General features: G+C 43.4%; 1 long non-coding RNA gene and 1 pseudogene across 1 annotated transcript; one reads left to right on the top strand and one right to left on the bottom strand.

The window, feature by feature from the left end:
- Positions 1-19,716, bottom strand: part of LOC110432677 — a 56,235-nt pseudogene that overhangs the window by 15,980 nt on the left and 20,539 nt on the right.
- On the top strand, positions 7,782-9,672 carry LOC110433113. The gene is made up of 5 exons (XR_002450512.1): positions 7,782-8,015; positions 8,134-8,161; positions 8,245-8,303; positions 9,123-9,186; positions 9,329-9,672. It is a non-coding gene; the product is annotated as an uncharacterized LOC110433113 (long non-coding RNA).

Raw genomic sequence — 19,716 nt, 5'->3', positions numbered from 1 at the left:
GTGATCATGGGTATCAATCACTCATAAATGCATGATAGTGTGATAGCTTTTAGAAAGTTTTCAAAATTCAAAACTCTATCCCACACACTATCACTCTGATTCCACTGCGCATCACGATTGATCGTAACCAGGATCGTGAAATACTCAGATAGGGAAAGAAATACCCGAAAGACTAAGGCCGACTGGTGGACCCAGTGATGCGGCCGCACCCTGGTGCGGGCGCACCCCCAGGACCACCAATCGGCCCCAATCTTTTCCCTTCCTCTTCTGCACTGATTAGCATCACGTCCATGGTTACGATCAAGTTGTTTCCAGATCAGAGACTGGGTTAGCACCTATAAAATCCTCCATAGGCCTCTTCTCTTCTCACACCAACCATTTCTCATCTCCCTCTTGTGAAGATTGCTAAGTTCTCCCATTCTTCAGTAGTGACCATGTCTAGCTATGCCCTCTCACTGATCAATGCTCCCAAGACCATAGCCAATCTAGACATAGCACCTTACCAAGAGAGTTCTAGCAAGGAGGTCCATGTTGAGAAGAGAAAGTCGTTAGCGTTGTTACTAGCAAACCACAAAGCACCCACCAATAGCGCCGCCAACATACCCGCTACTGCCCGTTCATCCACTAGCAACATATGACTTAAGAGAAAAGCCCCTAGTGGTGATAGGCAAGGCAATCATGCTGGTAGCAAGATGGGTGGCAAGGCCAAGAAGACGGAATCGTCCAGTACTCTCCCTAGGATCAGGAGGCACTTGCCACAGCCATCAATCAAGCATTGTGCAGGACAGTATGAGAGCAGCGATGAAGAAGATGATCCCAATATCATAGCCGAGCTTTTAGCTAAGCAGGCTAGCCTACGTGCTGAGTTACGGGTTTTAGAAGACGACCTAGAGGAAAAGAACACTGAGATTAGGAACCTCAGTGATGATGTTAATAGGTTTCGCTTCAAGTTTAATACTAAACTTAGAAAGGTCGCTGAAGCCTTAGGTGTTGGTCGCCTTGTTGAAGATCTTTAGACCACACCTCCCGCATGAATCTTTGTTTAGGCACATTTTTCCTTTTCACAATATTTATGTTTCAAATATTTTTCCCTTCCAATGTAATGTGCCTATTCAAAGTTATCAATAAAAAAAAGTTTGTTTATCTTGTGCACTTGTTTTCTATATATATTGTGACTAACCATGACAGGAAAGAAAACAAGTGTGGGGGAAGGACTATTCAATCAAAAATCTCGGTTTGTGCAAACCCTCTTCCCCCAAAAAGATTTTCAAATGAAATGTTTAAAATGATGTTAACTTCGTACTCCATCAAACATGTCTCCTATGTTCAAATATGCTTTTTCATACTTTTTATTCTTAGCTAATATCCCTAGAGATTGATAAACACTTGTTATAGGGACCCCATTTTATCTAAGTAATTGACGTATGTGATATAGTAGGATGACATGATGCTTGCTGGTTCTTGCAAAGTACTTGGGTTTTCTTTTATAAAAAGCAAAATTCAATAGCAAGTTTCTTGAATGATCAAGCTTTATTCCAACCATGGCCAAATATTTATTCACGATTAAACCTTCTACATATGCTGCTTGCTCTGTGTTGAGTTTGGTCAAATTTTTGGACCGCTGTCGAGAGATGTTTCATGCCTCTAAGATCAGAATTCACTTGCACCCACCATATAAAAGCCGACTCTCACACTGAGAAGTCGCGCACAACATGCTTTCTCCATCCACCCAAAATTTCGCCAACTCTTACACTGAGGGTTGCGCACATATATCCACCAAATAAAAATTCCAATATCTCACCCTGAGAATTGTGCATTCATATACATTCCTTGCATTTGTTATTATAAAGCTCTCTTTCGTTTCAACAGAATCATAGGAATGGGCTATATATATAAAAAAATTTACTATGAGAAAAAGCCAAAGGGGCAAAACGGGGAAAATTCATACCCGTCCAAAAAACAAAATAAAATTTGTGTTATAGCCCATATCCTCTCAAGTTTTTCATCTCATTTCAAAAAGAGTTTCTTGATGCAAGGAATGTTGCAATAAAAGTAGTGATAGGATTCCACCAAAAATTCCACACACTTGCACATTCTGATCTAAGGGTATGGCGCACTCCCTCTGGTATGGTCCTGGGTTTGACTCGACAATATATGCAGGGTAAGTAAGTTCCACCATCATACCTACCCAAAACTCCAGATAAGCCTTTTAGAAGTAGGATGATCAAAAAGAAGGCATCAACTCTTTATGCCTTGGTAAGGAACCACTCACATATTAGGAGGGACTTGAGAGCATCATTCAAGAAACATATGCTATCTTTATTTTTCAAAATCTTACAAAATCCCAAGTTTCTGCGCAGGGACTATGTAAGAGGATTTGAATCTAGGCTGTTCCATGTTTCAATTACCCAAGATAGCTTGGTAGACACTTTGAAGTTCATAAATCCAGGTGAAGCTGGGAATAACTTGTATGCAGATTCTTTTGAAAAGGAAGATGAACCCATTTGGTCTTTAGTGCCTTCACTTGAGGACGAGCAAAGGGCCAAGTGTGGGGGAGTTGTTGGTACCCCTTATCTTATAATTGTAAACATCATTTTAATAAATAAAATAAATAGATGGTAGGGCTTTGAATTAACCTTTCCACCAGTTTTGTTGCAAATATAAATTTTAGGTATGACACGTGAAAAGGTACAAAAGACACGAGAAAGCGCACTTCAAGAAAGCGTATTCAGAAAAGGCGCGAATCAAAGATAAATGGAGAAGCCCACCAAAACACCGAACTGGATCCATCCGTAACCACTAGAAGGATCAGGGCCTAGAGACGAACCGACCACGCGAAGGCGGTGGCCAGGGGGGCCCACCAGTGGTGCGTCCGTACCCTGTGCGGGCGCACCCCCCGTGGCGGCAACTCGGTCCAACCTTTTTCACGCGGTTGCATGGCGGCATGCATAGGACGGTTTCACCTCCTATCAGATTTAGATCGCCATGAACCGTCCTTGTTGGGCCATAAATAGATGGCTCCACACCATTCAACACACACACCATCATTTGGAGCAATACACCTCACATCTCTACACTTGTTCTTTAGTTTAGATTCAGTAGCAGAGCAAGGCAAAGCTAGCAAGGAGAGCTTGTCTCCTTGGAGTATCTTAGAGCTTCTTAGTATGAATACAATTCAGTTCTCCTCCATGAGCAAGTTCTTATCTTATTTATATGATTATGCAATTGAATTAGAGTATAGTTGTGTTCATATCTTGTTCATAGTATATGAACTAGTTCTTAGTTCTTGTGCTATGTTCTTGATGTGTTCATCCTTGTTCTTCATGGTTCATCGAATTAGTATGAATAGACAAAGGATTAAGATTGGGGTAACGGTTCGTTGGGTTGTGATGGCTACTCTTAGCCGAGCCTGTCAATCTGAAGGGTTGGGGTCCCGGGAGGCTAGGAGGCGTTTCCAATTACACGGGCAAGGTGCTCAGGTATGCGGAGATCAGCGGACGCGTGGGTATCTTTCGGGTAGAGGGGTAGGTGGCAGGGTAGTGACAGCCCTGTCATTCCTGGTATTCCCCCACGATCAGGTATTCCGGTAGGAGTTCTGTAAAGTCCCTATCGGCTGGATGTCCAGCTGCGGGGATCTCCCTAGAGCCTCAGACTTAGTTCTAACTCTAGTTATATTGATTAGATGTTCTACTAACAATTCTTTGCATAGGTATATAAGATCAATGCCGGCTCAAGTAGTTGTTCTTTATTTCTTTTATTTCCTTATTTTCTCTTTATTCCTTGAGGCCGCCCCGATGAGTGTGTCCACTATCCATATTTTAAGAGCCTGCCGTTACCGCTGATTAGACTATGTCTACCTATGCATCTCAATAAGTGATCATGCTACAAACCAAGCTAGATGCATTTGTTATGCCCTCCTATGGGATTAAATACGATAACCCTTGAATACTCACAGGTTGAAATGCTACAATGATAGTTCTGTTCGCTTGCAGTTTTATTCTTTATATTCATGAACTATTGATTGGCGTACCTAAGTATCGTTACTTAAGATTGTAAACTCTGTGCATTTATCTAGCGCCGTGCTACAGCTTTGCATATTGTAAGTAGGGATGTTTAGGATGGCCAATCCGGCATTCCTAATTATTGTTACCAGACTGCACGGCTAAGGCCCGCGCCGTTAAAGGCCTTGGGTTATCTCTCTGACATAACGATAGTTATGGTATACCAACACCCGACATTTCTGGTGCCATTGCTAATGATGGATTTATAGTCTATCTTTAGTAGTGACGCTAAGAAATGCCAACAGCAAGCAGATGGACAAAAGAATTGTTGCACCAAAAAATGTCCATTTTTTATTTTTTTAGTTGTAAGAGATATAATGTATGTGTGTATAGATATACATATATTATATAATAGGGTGCATTTTTCATACTCTCTTGAGTAATTACTCCAATCTTCAATAAACCACATTACGTATGTGTTCATACATGTTTATCAGTTTGAGTATGTTTATATACTCATATCAAAATACTTTATATCTTACCACTCAAAAAATTTAATAAATATTTTAATATATTACTAAAATACCACTATTGTAGTATATATAATAAATATAACCACGTACTCCATGTATGCATGCATACTTAACATACATATCACCTTAGATGGTCTAGTATGATCATATACTTCGTCTACATATATTTTGTTCAGTCATATACACCATAAATCTAGAGATATAGATATAAGAGTAATTACTCCTAGGAATACGAAGTAATTTTCATATATATACTATATATATAGTATAAGGACTGGTTTATATCTAAAAATTTTTTGGATTTTCACACTATAGCACTTATGTTTGTATTTGGTAATTATTGTCTAACCAGGCAAACTGTACAATTAGTTACATTTATCTATATTTAATGCTCCATACATGTGTTGTAGGAATCGACGTGATGAGGAATCTTGAAAAGTTTTTGGATTTCGGAGGTAAAGTATATATATCTACACCTAATAATAAAGAGACAAAATTTCTCACCCCCTATTTTTTGGTTTATTTTTCTTAACTATCATGTATTGGATATATTAAATTAATTAAATTGATATCGAGATATCTCAGACCGACCGAGACACTGCCATCTGTTAGAATCCTAGCCGAACATGCGCCGTCGAGTACCATATTGCATATTGCTATAATTCAATGTTCTAAATCTTGGAGTGTAAACCTCCTACATATATTAATTAAATTGATATTGAGATATCTCAAACTGACTAGGATATGGTTGTGGCTAGGATACCTCAAGTGCCTACCGCAGTGCATGGGTCCTCCTTTACTTCACTTTTCATCCCTTGTAGTGTAAATTCTAGCACATAATTAATTACTTGAATGCATACATCTGCCCATTAAGGGCACTCATAATGCATGACTCTATCACAGAGTCCAAGACAATCAATTATATATTATCTATGGTATTTTGCTAATGTGGCATCACATTTACTGAAGAAAGAGGTAGAAAAAATAAGACTCTAAGTCTTATTTAGACTCTAAGTCCACATTGTTCGAGGTAATAAATAACTTTAGACTCTATGATAGAGTCTGCATTGTGAGTGCCTTAATCTGATCCTTGCATGTGCTAAAAGCTTTCAAGACGAGTCATGTCATCGTCTAACATATGTTCTCTGCAAGTATTTTAGCCCGTTCCTCTGTGCTTTTTTTAACTGTTTCCTTTTATATACCTCCTATTGTGTTTCTATTCTTTTTGTTTTTCTTGTAGACATACAAATAAATATATAATATAACCTGTGGGCCTTTCAACCATTAAACCTTCTGTAATTTTTATGAAACAAAGATTTTAAGCACTAGGTTGTGTTGTAGTTTAATCACCGCACGTGGCAGGCGTGGAGAGCACTACCTCTCAGAAAAACTTAATCAAATTAAAACCTAGATTAGCTAATTAAATCATAAATGAAAATTTTAAACAACTTGTTCTTCAATCCATTATAAATAAATATAACTCTGCAATTACTAATAAGGACTAAACTCCATATTAACTATAGCAACATATCTTTTTCTTATAGATAGTATGAATAATAAAGGTATGATATATTTAGGTGTAAATATTTCTAACCTTTGAAATAGTAAAATATATCAAGGTTGTATTTCAAATTAATACATGCTTAACAGAGAATTTTACATATTATTGTTTTAAAGAAAAAAAAATGTGGGAAGAACCACTTCATTTTATAGTTTTTAGAAATTAATACTAAGGCCAAAGTTTTTAGAACTCCATATGGTATTTTCATATTATTGCCACATTAACTTATATTATGGATGCTGTGGTTATTATAAATTAAGTTATAGCTTTTAAATATTAAAGAAATGGTACAACATAAATGTGTTGGGAATATGCTCTAGAGGTAATCATAGAAATGATGATATTACAATTGTATCCATGACATATATTATGAGTTCAATGAATATCTATTATAGACAAACTTGTAACGATTGACAATTATATGAATTGTTTGTGAAACTTACTTGTATGGTTATTCTAGAGTTGTCCCTAATCACAGTTCCTATGAGGACACACATGAATATTAGTTTAGCACATGTATTAGTTGATGACTATATTTCACAAGTCATAGACATAAAGATGTCAAACTAATAATGTGAGCACATGTATGACATGGGCTAGACAGACCCAATATGAGATGTTCTTATTATCTCTTTATACATCATGTATGTTATGTCCTTAGACCTGAGATTGTCGTATGTTCTCAAGATGTGAAACGACCTACTTAGGGACTATTAAACGCTATTCCATAGCAGGGTAGTTATAAAGGTGGTCTATGGGGTTGTCAGGAAATATGCTGTGAGACATAGATAATCAAGATAGAACTTGCCCCTCTTTATGTGAGAGAGATATCACTAGATCACTTAAGTGATTGGGTCAACAAATGCATGGTCGTGCTTGGGTTAAATGTTAACCCATGAGTTGGACCAAATATCATGTGGTAAGGGAATAACACCTATGTGTTTTGCAGTGGTTCGTCTGATATGATCTTTGCGTGCGTATAGGTGTTGTCACGTCTAGCCAGAGGCCACTGTCAACTATTGGGCGAGTAAGGAGTACTTGGCCCATGTCTATATATATGTGAATCCATAGGCACTACACCACAACACTTTTATAGCGTCAGACATCTGACGCAAAATCTTTTTTTTAGTTAGATGATCTGACGCTAAACATCGCCCAGAGACCATCTGACGCTAAATCTGAATTTAGCGTGCTATTGTCTGACGCTATTTATATTCAGAGTCTAACTATCTGACGCGAAAACAAGGTACACCGTCCACCTCTCTGACGCGAAAAATAATGGGCCCCACCCTCGCTTGCCTGCCCGTGCTCAGTTTTCTTTAGAAACACTAGTACAAAGAAGCTCTAAGCTGGCGCTGAAATTTAATTTTTACAGGTGTAAAAATAAATTGGCGGGCCCAACTCAAAAACTGCCCGTAGAAATCATGTATTTCTACGGGTGGTTCTCCTAAGTAACCGCCTGTAAAAATCATATTTCTATAAGTTGGACTTGATGCGAATTTCTACTCAATCAATCATCATAACTTTAACGCAGCATAATGCATGCCATCACTTTATGCCTTTCTTTTTTTTTGAAAAAAGTAACAACACTACCCTGAACAAGGCACTGCGATTAATCACGATCGTTGAGGTAACGTGACAGGGCTGAGATAAAACCCAAAGCACATGAATCAAAAAAAAATAAAACCCAAAGCACAGGACGCAGGTAGACCACTGCAGCAAAAACCGCGTCCGCGTACAATAGCGAGCGTCCAACTCCAACCCACCACCGCTTCCCCCGTTCCCCACCCCGACCGACTGCTCCTCCTCCCCCGCGCCATCCTCAAGGCATCGTCGGTGCCGCAACTTCGCCGAGGAGGAAGCCCGCACCCCGGCCCCGATCCGATGGCCAACAGCAACCTCCCGCGGCGGATCATCAAGGTGCGCGCCCGATCTAACCACCCCGGAGCAGATCTCTCGCCCGCATCCGATCCGATTCGTTGTGCCCTCGCTTGTTTTGTCTGACCTCTTTTTGGTTGCCATGGTTGGATCTATGCAGGAGACACAGCGGCTGCTCAGCGAGCCAGGTTGGCGTGCTCTCTTGTCTCGCGGTTTCGGTGGATTATCCAGTGGGCCTTTTTGATTAAATCTTTGATCTACGCCGCCGCAGGAGGAGGGAGGCGGCGCTGTGGCCGTTCCTTGCCCGCGAGCGCCCAGATCCGTCCCGCGGTGAGTCAGTACCCAGTCCCCACGCCAGCTCCTCGGCCTGTCTGTGATGAATGTCATTCAACGGGGGCTGCACGCTGCCTGCGGTGGGCGGTGCTAGTCCGGGCTCGCTAAATTTCCGGATTTTGCGGAGGCGTTCGGTCGGAATGAGCGCCTGGGATTGCCGCTGATGATTCTGATGAGATTTAGTCAGTCCACTTGTACTAAAACAGGTGGAAATGGTCCCAGTTTCCGTCTTCAAGTGGTTATTTTTCCTTAAGAGGAGGTGATTATTATTTTTACAGATTTTAGTGAGGAATAAAACATGGGCATGCTTACATGTGTGATGTTATTAACTCCACTCAATTGATTATACTTTCTGCCTGAGATTGAGATCTAAGTTTACTTACATTTCTAGTTATAATGTTCTTCTCCTTATTATTGTCGCCAAAATATTAAATTTGTTCTTGTCACCACTGGTTTTTAAATGCAGTCAGAAACTTGCAACACAATATAATCTTCTACTTATTCCGGTCAACAGTTGTGAATAGGTTTATATCAGGCATAAATTTATAAAACCATGCTACCTCACTCTGACAAAGGACTGTAACTTAGTGCTTGCAAGGGAATGAGCATAGAAATGATCCAAAGAATATTGTTTATGGAAGTAACTTGATAGGTTCTGTTAGTATGTTACATGCTAGCTAATCCGTTTGTATCGGACATTTATAACGACTCCACATTTATTTGTATTTCCTAGCTTTGTCTAGAATCTTACGTTTATCATTGCTTTGATGCTTGTTTTGTACTATATAGTATTAATTTCTCTTTTCCTCCTTACAGGATATATATATACCAATCAATGGTCCTGTGATATCGAGCTTCAGTTGATGCCCAGTGCTGCTAGGTAGAGGCCTTTGCACTCGACTGATCTGCTAGCAAGCAGATTTCAGCTAGCAAGTAGAAGAGATATTCTTTTGAACAGATGATCGTACTCACACATTTACATTATTTTCTCTACTTGCCTAATTACATATTATATTTTTTAGGAAGTGTGGGGCACAAGTGTTTGGCTTAAGTTCATGGAAAATGGTTCTCCACAACCTGGTGGATGTGCTTTTGGGTTTTTATTTCCTATTGTATGCACCAACCTTAGTATTATATATCAAACACAAACTACTATATAAATCTTGCTGGTGTGCATTCATGTAAGCTTTTGTTGGATAATGTAATATGCAAGACAAGATTGTATGTGTGACTTTTTGGATAATGTAGTGTGATGTAATGTGCAAGATAAGATATTGTGTGGTACAATATATATGTATCGACCTCCATATCATGTGTGACCTTATATCTTTGTGTGTAATGAAATTGAGCTTGAACGTGGGTTTGATGTGCTAAATATTTTTATTTTTTATTTTTTTGATATTCAAATTGTGCCATTGAACAATCTGACGCTATATATATGTAGATCATTGGATGATCTGACGGTATATGTTTGGCCAGTGAGTGTCTGACACTAAACATTGCCATGAGACTATCTGACGCTAAAAAATTACACAGCAACAGACTATCTGACGCTAAAAGTCTGGTCTGACGCTATATGTTTTTAGCGTCAGCACTTACTGCGTCTGCAGAAGTCTGACGCTATATGTTTTTAGCATCAGACCGCATGACGTTGTAGCGGCTTTCAGCGTCAGATCATCCGACGCCAAATCTGGTGTTGTGGTGTAGTGAGGGTCACACGCTTGAGTGGCTAGAAGCCTAATTCGGGTTAGACCCGAATTAGACAAGGCTTAGGGTTTTCTAATTGGGCCTCCAGCTCAGGGTAGATTGGAGGACGCTGTTGGTATAAATTAACTTCACCCTAATAATGATTATAATCAGATTATCCGCAACCGCACAGATAGATGTTGATCAGCACTTCACTAAGATCAACCCGGTTTTAATATCGAACCCAAAGGAATAGTAGGTGATTTATGACCTAGCCTATAATTATTAATCTAAGGGGGGTACAATCAATCTAGAAAACTATTGAGAATGAGGAAATAACTAATGTACTCTGGTTCCAATAACCGGTAAACTTTGTATAGTATCATCTTATCCGGCAAGTAACCCGAATAGGGGAAGAAATAGAGTAATCCCCTATCAGGCACCTATAAGCCTATCAATCCTATCAATGGGAAGTGGACTATAGAGGAATCAACGCAGCTATAAAGTCACTACGCGAACTACCACTGTCCGGCTGATCAGGGGACATTCACAAGCAACCATAGCCTAGACACCACATCTACGCTACGAATCACTACTCCGACCTAGGAGCTACCCAAATCGTAGTACTCAATATAATATGAGTTGCAAACTAAAGAACAAATACAAACAAGTTGCTTACTTGAATCAAAATGGTAAATACAAAAGTACCTTAGAACGCAGCTCTGGGCGAGGGAGCAGAATCTAGACGAATACAGCTCCTGAGGAAGCTCCGATAGGCCGGGACTCCTCTGAATCTCTACTCCTCTACTCTATATCTCTAATCTCTATCTTGATTGCTAGCCTAGATCTAATGGATCTCTATCTAATGCTCTAACTCTTCATCTCTTGATCTAGCCTCCTCTAGAGGGGTCTAGCCTTCTATTTATAGCCTGGTGGGATGAACACGCGTCGTTGGATCAAACCGACTTAACAAGCGGCTAAGATGGCTCCTTCGGGGTGGTGGAGGAAGCTTCTAGAAGGGGGGCCAAAACCCTAGCCATAGGAGGCCAGACGACGCCAGGGTGGGGCCGGCTGGCCCCACCTGGTGGCCTCTGCCGGTCCCGTTGCTTCTGGTGTCTTCTGGAGTGTTCCTGATCCCTCTAGTGTCATCCTTCCGTCGTGGATAAGTTTTGTGGTTGATTAGCACTTTAATCCCTCTTTTTAGCTCTTTCTGAATTAATCTCTAGAAAACACAGAATATGCAAAACTCGTGGAAATTGTCAGTGATAACCCTATTCTAGTATATATTTATATCTAGTGAAGAAATAAATACTAACAAATTTTGTAAGTTAACAGGTGTCAACAATTACCCCTACACTTAGGCTTTTACTCGTCTTGAGAAAAAAGTTGGTTCTATCGTAATGAGTAAACATTTAATGCATAACTTGGAAATTAAATTATATAAAACTAGTCTAGCCATCATGCATTGAGGAAATTTAAAGTGTTTATCATGAATTCTATAGTGATTGCAGAGTAGGATAGCTTAAAATAGATCACTCTCTTTCTTAAATTTTGTCTACTAGAAAGTAAGTGGAGTTTGCAAATAAAACATATCTTCAACCTTCTCTTAATTGTAGTGGCATCAAGGTTGCGATATTAATTTGATATTCATAACTAGGGAGGGAAATATCATATTTCTGGATCAGACAAATTATCCACTCCTTGGCATATTATGTTGGAGCGACCACGAGCTCTCTCTCTCTCTCTCTTTTTGCAACCCTCCAAGACAATTTTTTTCTCTTCTCTTTTTTTCGAATATTTGTCCCTTTTTTATTTCCTCGTGATCTATCTCTTTTTGAGGTTTCGGACACTTGTCTCTTTTTATTTCTTCGGATTTCTTTATGAATAGCTCATGCCTCCTTCATAATAATGCTTCAAGAGAGTGTATTATGTTTTTATTTATGATATTGGGAATATGATAAATCTCTCAACCAAAGTCATAATAATAATATGATTATTATTTGATTCCAATATAAAGAGAGGTGGAACTAATTATTTTTACCTTTTTTGAAAGAAAATCTCTAAAGACAAATTATGAGGAATTGAGTACTCATTATTTTGCTATATTTCTTTCCACAATAACTTAAGCAAACATGAAGTACTTTAAATTTCACAATCATCATGACTCTAGGAAAGTGTTATATAATTTATTTTTAAGTCATAGATTAAATTGAGTTTATTATTTCTTAAAAATATTTAATATAAAGATTTATGATTCGGATGACAATTCAAAGATGAAATATATGCAATTATACTATAAATAACTCAAACCTGACCGTGATCAAAGTGACAGCGGAGACGAGCGAGCAGGGCGCCGGCCGTCCCCACCTAGGCACCGGCCGGCCCCACCTTTGGGCAGTGTGGGCCTCGCTTTGCTATGCGCGATCTTGGTTCGATTGTGTTTCGAATTACGCTATTTTTCTGATTGAATTTCCGTTTTGTGATTGCGATGTGCCTCGCCCACACTTATTTTCCTGTATACTTTTCTACACAATATGTGGAGACAAACACATACAAAAAAATGAAGAATAGAGTAGATAAAAGATAAGACACTTTATTTATTCATGGCGGTGATATAATTTAACACACGCTTTAACGACTGAGCTAACGACTGCCCTAGCTCAATAGGCTTCGTCCTAAGAAAATTTTATGACTCGACTGACCGAACTAACTAACCAAACCTAGTGGAATTGTGCCTTATTAATAGGTAACTAGGCAACTATGGCTGCCCTTTATTAATGAGGCCCTGAATTTCCTCTTGGAGGGTTGCAACCTCTGCTTCAAGCTTGTCTTTATCGTGCCTGAGGCTGCGGATCAATTTGAAGCTAATCCCTAACTGCTTGTCTATGCCTTCTATGAGCTTGTCCCTTAGATTATTGGACTTCTCCATTCCCTTGACAATGTCAGAGAGGCCTTCAAGCTTCTCGTTGAGGATGCCTAGGGTAGGAGCTGGCTGCTTGGGAACTTTTTCCAATGCTAATGCTGATGTTGCTCTCTTCCTCTTGGGCTTGCACGCACTCCTTGGATAACAGGATCAGCAATGGTGTACTTGGCACATATCAACTTCTCGTTCTTGTCGGTTTGGACGGACAAGAGCCGTTCATTGGCTCTAGGTGGAAGAAGCGCAGTACCCTTTGGGATAGCAATTTGCTTCCCCTTAGCACCTCCTTCAAGCAGTAGTCTTGTAGGCGGTGGAGGAAGAGCAGATGTGTTGGGTACCATAAAAAGGGACACCCAAATCAGAGAAATAAAAATCGCAAAAAAGGAAATGAGGCAAATCACCCAAGATCACCAGGGCTCGGGCGCAGGTTCCGTCTCGCCTGACCCCTTGGCCTCGGGCACAAGTTCCACCTCGCCCGACCCCCATTGGGCTCAGGCGCAAGTTCTGCCTCACCTGACCCCCCTTGGGCTTGGGCACAAGTTCCGCCTCACCCGAGTCCCCATCTCGGTGCCAGGCTTCCAACGCACGATGACCGTATCCTCGACATGACGTCCGCTGTGATCCCCATACTACGACAGGGCATGGCACCAACTGTTCCAACCACCCCGGTCACTGTAGCCTTACCTCTTTCACTATGCAGCCTTACCGCTTTTACTGTGAAGTACCGCCTCACAGTAAAAGAGGTATGGAAGAGATTAACCTGTGCCACTGTTGGTTGTCTTCTCCTACTATTACAGGACACGCAGCAGTAGCACCGATCCGACCCCAACGATCTCAACAGGGCTCGGCAACCCTCCACAGGAGCAACCATGCTGTCAGCCATACCCCAAGGACGGGATGGGCAAGCCTCTACAGGGTCAGGACTGCGGCTTCACCATTCACCAGAAGAAGATCACCGGTCACACATGTAAAAACCCTGTGTCCCCTTGAGACTATAAAAGGGGAACCAGGGCACACATCCAAGGTAGACTCACCACGCTCACAACACTAGAACTCCAAGCAAGTTCACGCACACACCAGAGTAGCGAGTAGCGCTCTGTCCACCACACAAAGTCGAGACCTGGGACTTAGCCCTCTCTCGCAACCCGCTTGTATACCCCTACTACAAGCACTCTTGGGTGCAAGGCAATACAGACCCCCGATCTCACACTAGACATAGGGCATCCTTAGCTCGAACTAGTATAAATTCTCTGTGTTCCACGTGCATCACCATCCGGGTTTAGGTAGACACGCAGACTTATACTCGTTAGTGCCTAGACGACGAGTCTAGACGCCGACAGTTGGCGCGCTAGGTAGGGGACTTTCTGTGTTGTATTTTCCTCTCCCTACTAGGGAAAGCCCGGATGGCAGACAGATTCCGCCCACTCCGCCTCGTCATTGTCATGATGTTTGGGAGTCTGGAGTTCATGTCGCTTGGCTCCAGCTATGACATGGCCTCCTCCCACCACATGACGACACCGAGCCTCGCCCCGAGCCGATCCCACCGCAGCAAGTGCGCGGGAGGCGCTCGGGGCACCATGCAGGGGGTGCCTGGCGAGGGCGTCAGATGTCCAGGATCTCTGACCCGACCACCGAGGCAAGGGCCCGTCCGGCCCTCCCCCGCATATCCCTCACCAGATCGCCCATTCTTCTGGCCCGCCAGACGCTAGAGGAAGGGCCCGTGGAGCGTCGAGCTCCACTCCACGGACCAACAGGGGGGCTTCGCGACCTCCTGTTTCGCCCCGGCCAAAGAGCAAAGCACGGCTCCCACCTCCTCCTCAGAAGAGGAACCAGAGGGCCTCGACTTCTCGTCACCCTCCACCCATGGATGGAGGAAAGACAGCGGCATCTTCTGAGCTCCCTTTTGGGTTCAGGAGCACAGCTGTAACACCCTAGGTGTTAAGCATGCACTTAGTCTCATCAAAGTCATGCATAAGCATTCCCATCAAGCATAAGCCTCATGAGCATGACACTCTTTTCAAATTATGATTTTATGTGCTTCACTTCATGAGTTATAAATATGTCAAAAATATGATGCTTGCTCCTAAAATTGTGAAATATTCAAACTAGGTTGATTTATGTGTAAGAAGAATTTAGAATATTTTTGTGTAATTTTTGGAGCTATGGAATTTGAGAAATGGAATTTATACAAAATATCCAAAAAGAATTTATTTAAAAACCTAGAACTAAGTTCTAATTTGTAGTTCAAATTCTATTTGGAATTTGGTTTTGCTTATTAAAGCAAAGTTGTAGAGTTTTTAGTTTGGAACAACTTTGCCTTTGGGAGAAAGTGGTGAAAATGATTTGAAAATGGCCAAAATGAATTTATAAGAGAATTTGAGAAAAGAAATTCAAAAAAAAATAGGAAAGGAAAAAGGGGGCGCTAGTAGGCCGCAGCCTCACTTCTGGCCCGCTGGCCGAAGCCGGCCCGGCCCGCCCGCGCCTTCCCCTTCCCCCTCCCCGCGCTCGCGCCCGCGTCCGCGTGCGCGGACGGCCTCGCCGTGCCGCCGTGGCGCGCCGGCAGAGCCTGGCCGCGTGGCGGGCATGCGACGGCGAGGAGAAGCCCTCGTCGGCCACCAGGAGCCCCTGGTCGCGTCCGCCGAAGCTCCCGCTCCCATTTGCGCCCTCCACCGCTCGCTCTCGCCTCTCTGCTCGCTCTCGCGCAGCGCTCGCCGCTCCGCCGCATGCCATAGCCGCCGACGGCTCGGAGCTCCTCTCCCGGCTAGCTCCGGCCCTCTCCTACCTCTTCGCTACCACCACCGGCTCCGCCTCGTCCTTCCGCGTCGCGTGCTTGCGCTCTTCCACGCTCGGTAAGCCCTGCGTGCCCGCTAGAGCTCACCGGAGTGAGTCGGAGCTCCGGCGACCTCTCGGCTCGCACGGTTCTCCCTCTCCTCTCTGTCTCTGCTTGCGTTCGTAGGTGCTTTGGATCCGCCTTGGCCTCGCGCACCTTTTCCCGTCGCTAGCTTACGCTCTACCGCCGTGAAACGGCCGGACCACGGCGAGCAGCGCCGCCGCGTCCGCCATTCACGACGGCGAGGTAGTTCCGGTGCTCGTCCGGTGCCAAAGAGGGTACGGTTGGACTCGTCTCGTTCTCGCGCAGCCGTAGGTGCTCACGGTGTCACCGGAAACCTCACCGGCGGCGAGATTCCGGCCGATCTTTGGCCGCGGGGTCACGGGGTGGATGACAGGTGGGGTCCCCTGACTCGCATGTCCCGCCTGTCAGTGACTCCGAGGGTGTGAATCCGGGTGCGCTTAGCGTTTTAGGTGGCTTTCCGTTTTAAAAGTTTTTCCAGGAAATGATTTAAATGTTCAAAAATCCATATCTTGATGAATATAGCTCCAAAAATTGTAAAATAAATTTTGGTGTGTTCCCTGTTTCCATATCTATAGCCTAGTATGTTTGCATGTCATGATTAAGTAACTTTTCTGTGTGAATATATTTAATCCATGATTTTGTTAAATTTGGAAAATGCATAGTAAATAGAATATGGCTCTGAAAAATGTGAAACTTGTTTTGTTAGCTTTGCATGAGTGTTTACTCACTGGAAAAATATTACTACATATTATTTGGTGTATAAATGAATTTATGGTAATTTAAATGCTTGCATGGCAGTGATTTATGATTTTTAATAATTAATTAGATCATGCAATAAATCTGGAAAATTTTGTGGGTGTTTCTTATGATATTAGACAAATTGTGAAAATATGAAATCTGTTGTTTGACACTTATATCATAGTAAGGTGATTATACTTACCTTATTAATTAATCTTGTGATTTTTGTGGCTCAAAGTAAGTAACCAAAAATTATGAAAAATTTACAGTAGACTTTATGCTTAGCTGGTAGTCTCCTGTAATGTTTGTGGAATTTATTGATGAACAGAATTGCATGTGATTTTTAATGGGCCTAGAAATGAATAAAGAAAATTATGAATGGTTGTGTATGTAGGTTGAATGGAATAAGTTGGGTTTGGTGTATCTTTGAAACATCATGGGGGTTGCTGGTTGCATTTGAAAAATATTTGTAGAAGAGAATGCAATAGATGCTTGATTCAGTTAATTGTTCTTGGATGATGTTGACTACCTTGTAATAAGCATGACCAAGTACATCACCTATGCATCATGTCATGATTCCTTTACGACTTTCTCATACAAGCATCCCTCGGGCATCTCGCACTCCACTCATGAGCACACATGCATCATACAGGCTCGCAGGAGAACGAGGTGGGACCCGAGGAGCCAGAGGAGATTCAGGAGCAGGAACCTCCGGAAGTACCGGAACCCGGAGAGGAACTGCAGGAGTGTCCAGATCACCGACCCAGCACCTTTGAGAAAGGCAAGCCCCGGAGCATTCTAAGTCTCCCTATCCTCGCTAACTTATATGAAGTACTATACTTGTTCTACTGTATTGCATATTAAGTGATAGGAGTTGCCTGATACCGTTGCTGCATGTGTACTCCTTGTTATCCCTACTTGTACACCCACCTTGTCCTATGTAGATAGGCACGGAGTCTGTGCTTAGCTTGCTTAGTCCAGTAGAAGTCGGGTGATTTCCTGTCACCTGCGAGATATAGGTGGAGACCTGCTTGATTAAGCATTGGTTGCTCGGGAAAAGAATGACCAAGTGTGGAATGAATTTGGAGACCGGGCAGGGTCTTATGGTGGGTTGACCATAGTGCCCCTGCCTGTGTCGCTTAAGGACCGATCGTTGACGGCCCTCTTGTCATGTTGAACGCATGCCCCACATTTAGCTGGAAGGATAAGTCGTTCCGACCGCGAAGCCTGAGCACTATCCGGGCCGGGAATCGGCCCGATGTACGCGCTGTATTGGTGATGGTTGAGGAGAACAACGAGGGCGCGGCGCGCAACCTTGGTATACCTTGGATACCTCGGTCGACGGAACAGTCCTCGGGTACGGGCGGTGCCTGTCGAACCCGCGAATTGGTCCTGGATAGTGCAGCACGGTGACCTGTAGCTCACTTGATCAGTGAGTGTGGTTTGTGTGGGGAATAAATTCGCCAGCTGGTTAGAAATCGATTCGAATCGCCATCGCTCCTGGATAGTGAGCACTTGACATGAGCCCTGTCCTCGTAGTAAGGACTATGGAACACTTGGGTTATAATGATGAATGGTTTTAAGAAATGCTATGATGAGGTACTATCATAGTCTCATACTTGCTTGTAATAGTGCAGGTGCAAACCTAGATAATAGGTAATGATACTTTCAACTTGAGCAGACTAAAAGAAGAGATACTTATGTAGGTTATGATAGTGAAATACTGCGGTTTTGGCAAATGGTTGTCAGCTACCCCACTATATAGCCTCCATGATCCTTGATGAGTCTTTATTTTAAGTTTATGACGGGTAAGTCTAGCTGAGTACCTTCTCGTACTCAGGGTTCTACTCCCATGTTGTTTTGCAGATGGTCAAATGTAGTATGGTTATTGCATCCTCTGTCTATACCCAGCCATGGGTGATGACTAGATCAAGGGCGATGGTCACTCCGTCTCTTCTTTTGCTTTTGTGGGAATGACCGAACTATGGCACTGTATCAGACTAAGCGTGTGTGTCGTATTTTCGAACTATGAAGCTTCCGCTACTTGAAGAACTTGGTTTGTAATAACTTTGAGCACTCTGATGTATTTTATGAATGTTGTAATCTAGATGTACTTGTGGATGGCGACCGCTAAACTTATTACGATCTTGGCTGTTATGCGATGTGTGGTTTGAAATCCTTCAAGATTTCACGGACTACCGGGATTATATGGGCTTAAGCCTGATGGTTTGACTATGCAAATGGTCGCTGTTAGGCTTAATCTCTTATAATTTGGTCGGTTCTGTTACAACAGCCGCCACCTATGCTTCTTCTGCGAGCACTTCATTATGTGCATACGCGGACCTTCCAGGGCATCACCTGAGGTCTACTCTGGACCTTATTGCTACGCCACCCGTTTTGTCATACCCCGAGGATCCCACCTCAAGAGAAGACGAATGGGCTGGCGCTGATTTTTCCGGTTGTGGCGACCCGGAAACTTTCATGCGCTTTCTTGAGGCTAGCAACTACTGCCTCGGCTACTCCGACAATGGCGGCTATGATCCGTCGCGAGAGTGTTTCAACCTCGAGGTTGGAGGGGCATCCCCTAACGCCCAAGGGGGTGCAGGGCCCTCTGAGCGGAGGCACGCAACTCCACCTCCCAACACGACTCCCGGGATCCACCCTGGAGCACACGGGGCCGCATCAGCCCCCGTAGAAGGGTGGTGCCCTGACCTCGAGCAGCTCGACGAGCTAGAGGCCAGGCTCGAAGAAGAGCGCGCACGCCTCCACCAACTACGCGAGACCCTGGTGCAAGACCAGTCTATCCGCGGGGACGGAGGCGAGGCTAGACGCCGCGCTCGGGACATCAACCGTCGCATCATCGAGGACGAAGGGGGAGACAATCCCCCAGTCTTCAGCACGGCCAGCCAGAACGTGATGGCTACCACACTCCTCCTCAGAGCGATGCCCGAGCTGTCGACCCCTGAGGGGAGAAGGGTGCGCCAGGGGCTACGTGGCCTCCTGGAGCAAGCCGTGGTACAAAACGCAGAGAGTTCTGCGTCACAGTCCCATGGTACAAGACGCCAAGGGGATCAACCCCCTCCTAACAAGACACCAATAGTGCAGGGTCCACCACCCCCTAATCCGCAAGGGGGCAACAAGGCCCCGTCTGTCCATGAACACGTAGGGACCAACGTGGACGCCCGGGCCACTCTCAAGGCCAGACGGCGTGA

The sequence above is a fragment of the Sorghum bicolor genome, chromosome 2, assembly GCF_000003195.3.
Source record: "Sorghum bicolor cultivar BTx623 chromosome 2, Sorghum_bicolor_NCBIv3, whole genome shotgun sequence".
In the NCBI taxonomy this organism is placed as follows: Eukaryota; Viridiplantae; Streptophyta; class Magnoliopsida; order Poales; family Poaceae; genus Sorghum; species Sorghum bicolor.
Note: the sequence above shows the minus strand (reverse complement) of the source record. Positions and strands in the feature narration are given on the sequence as shown.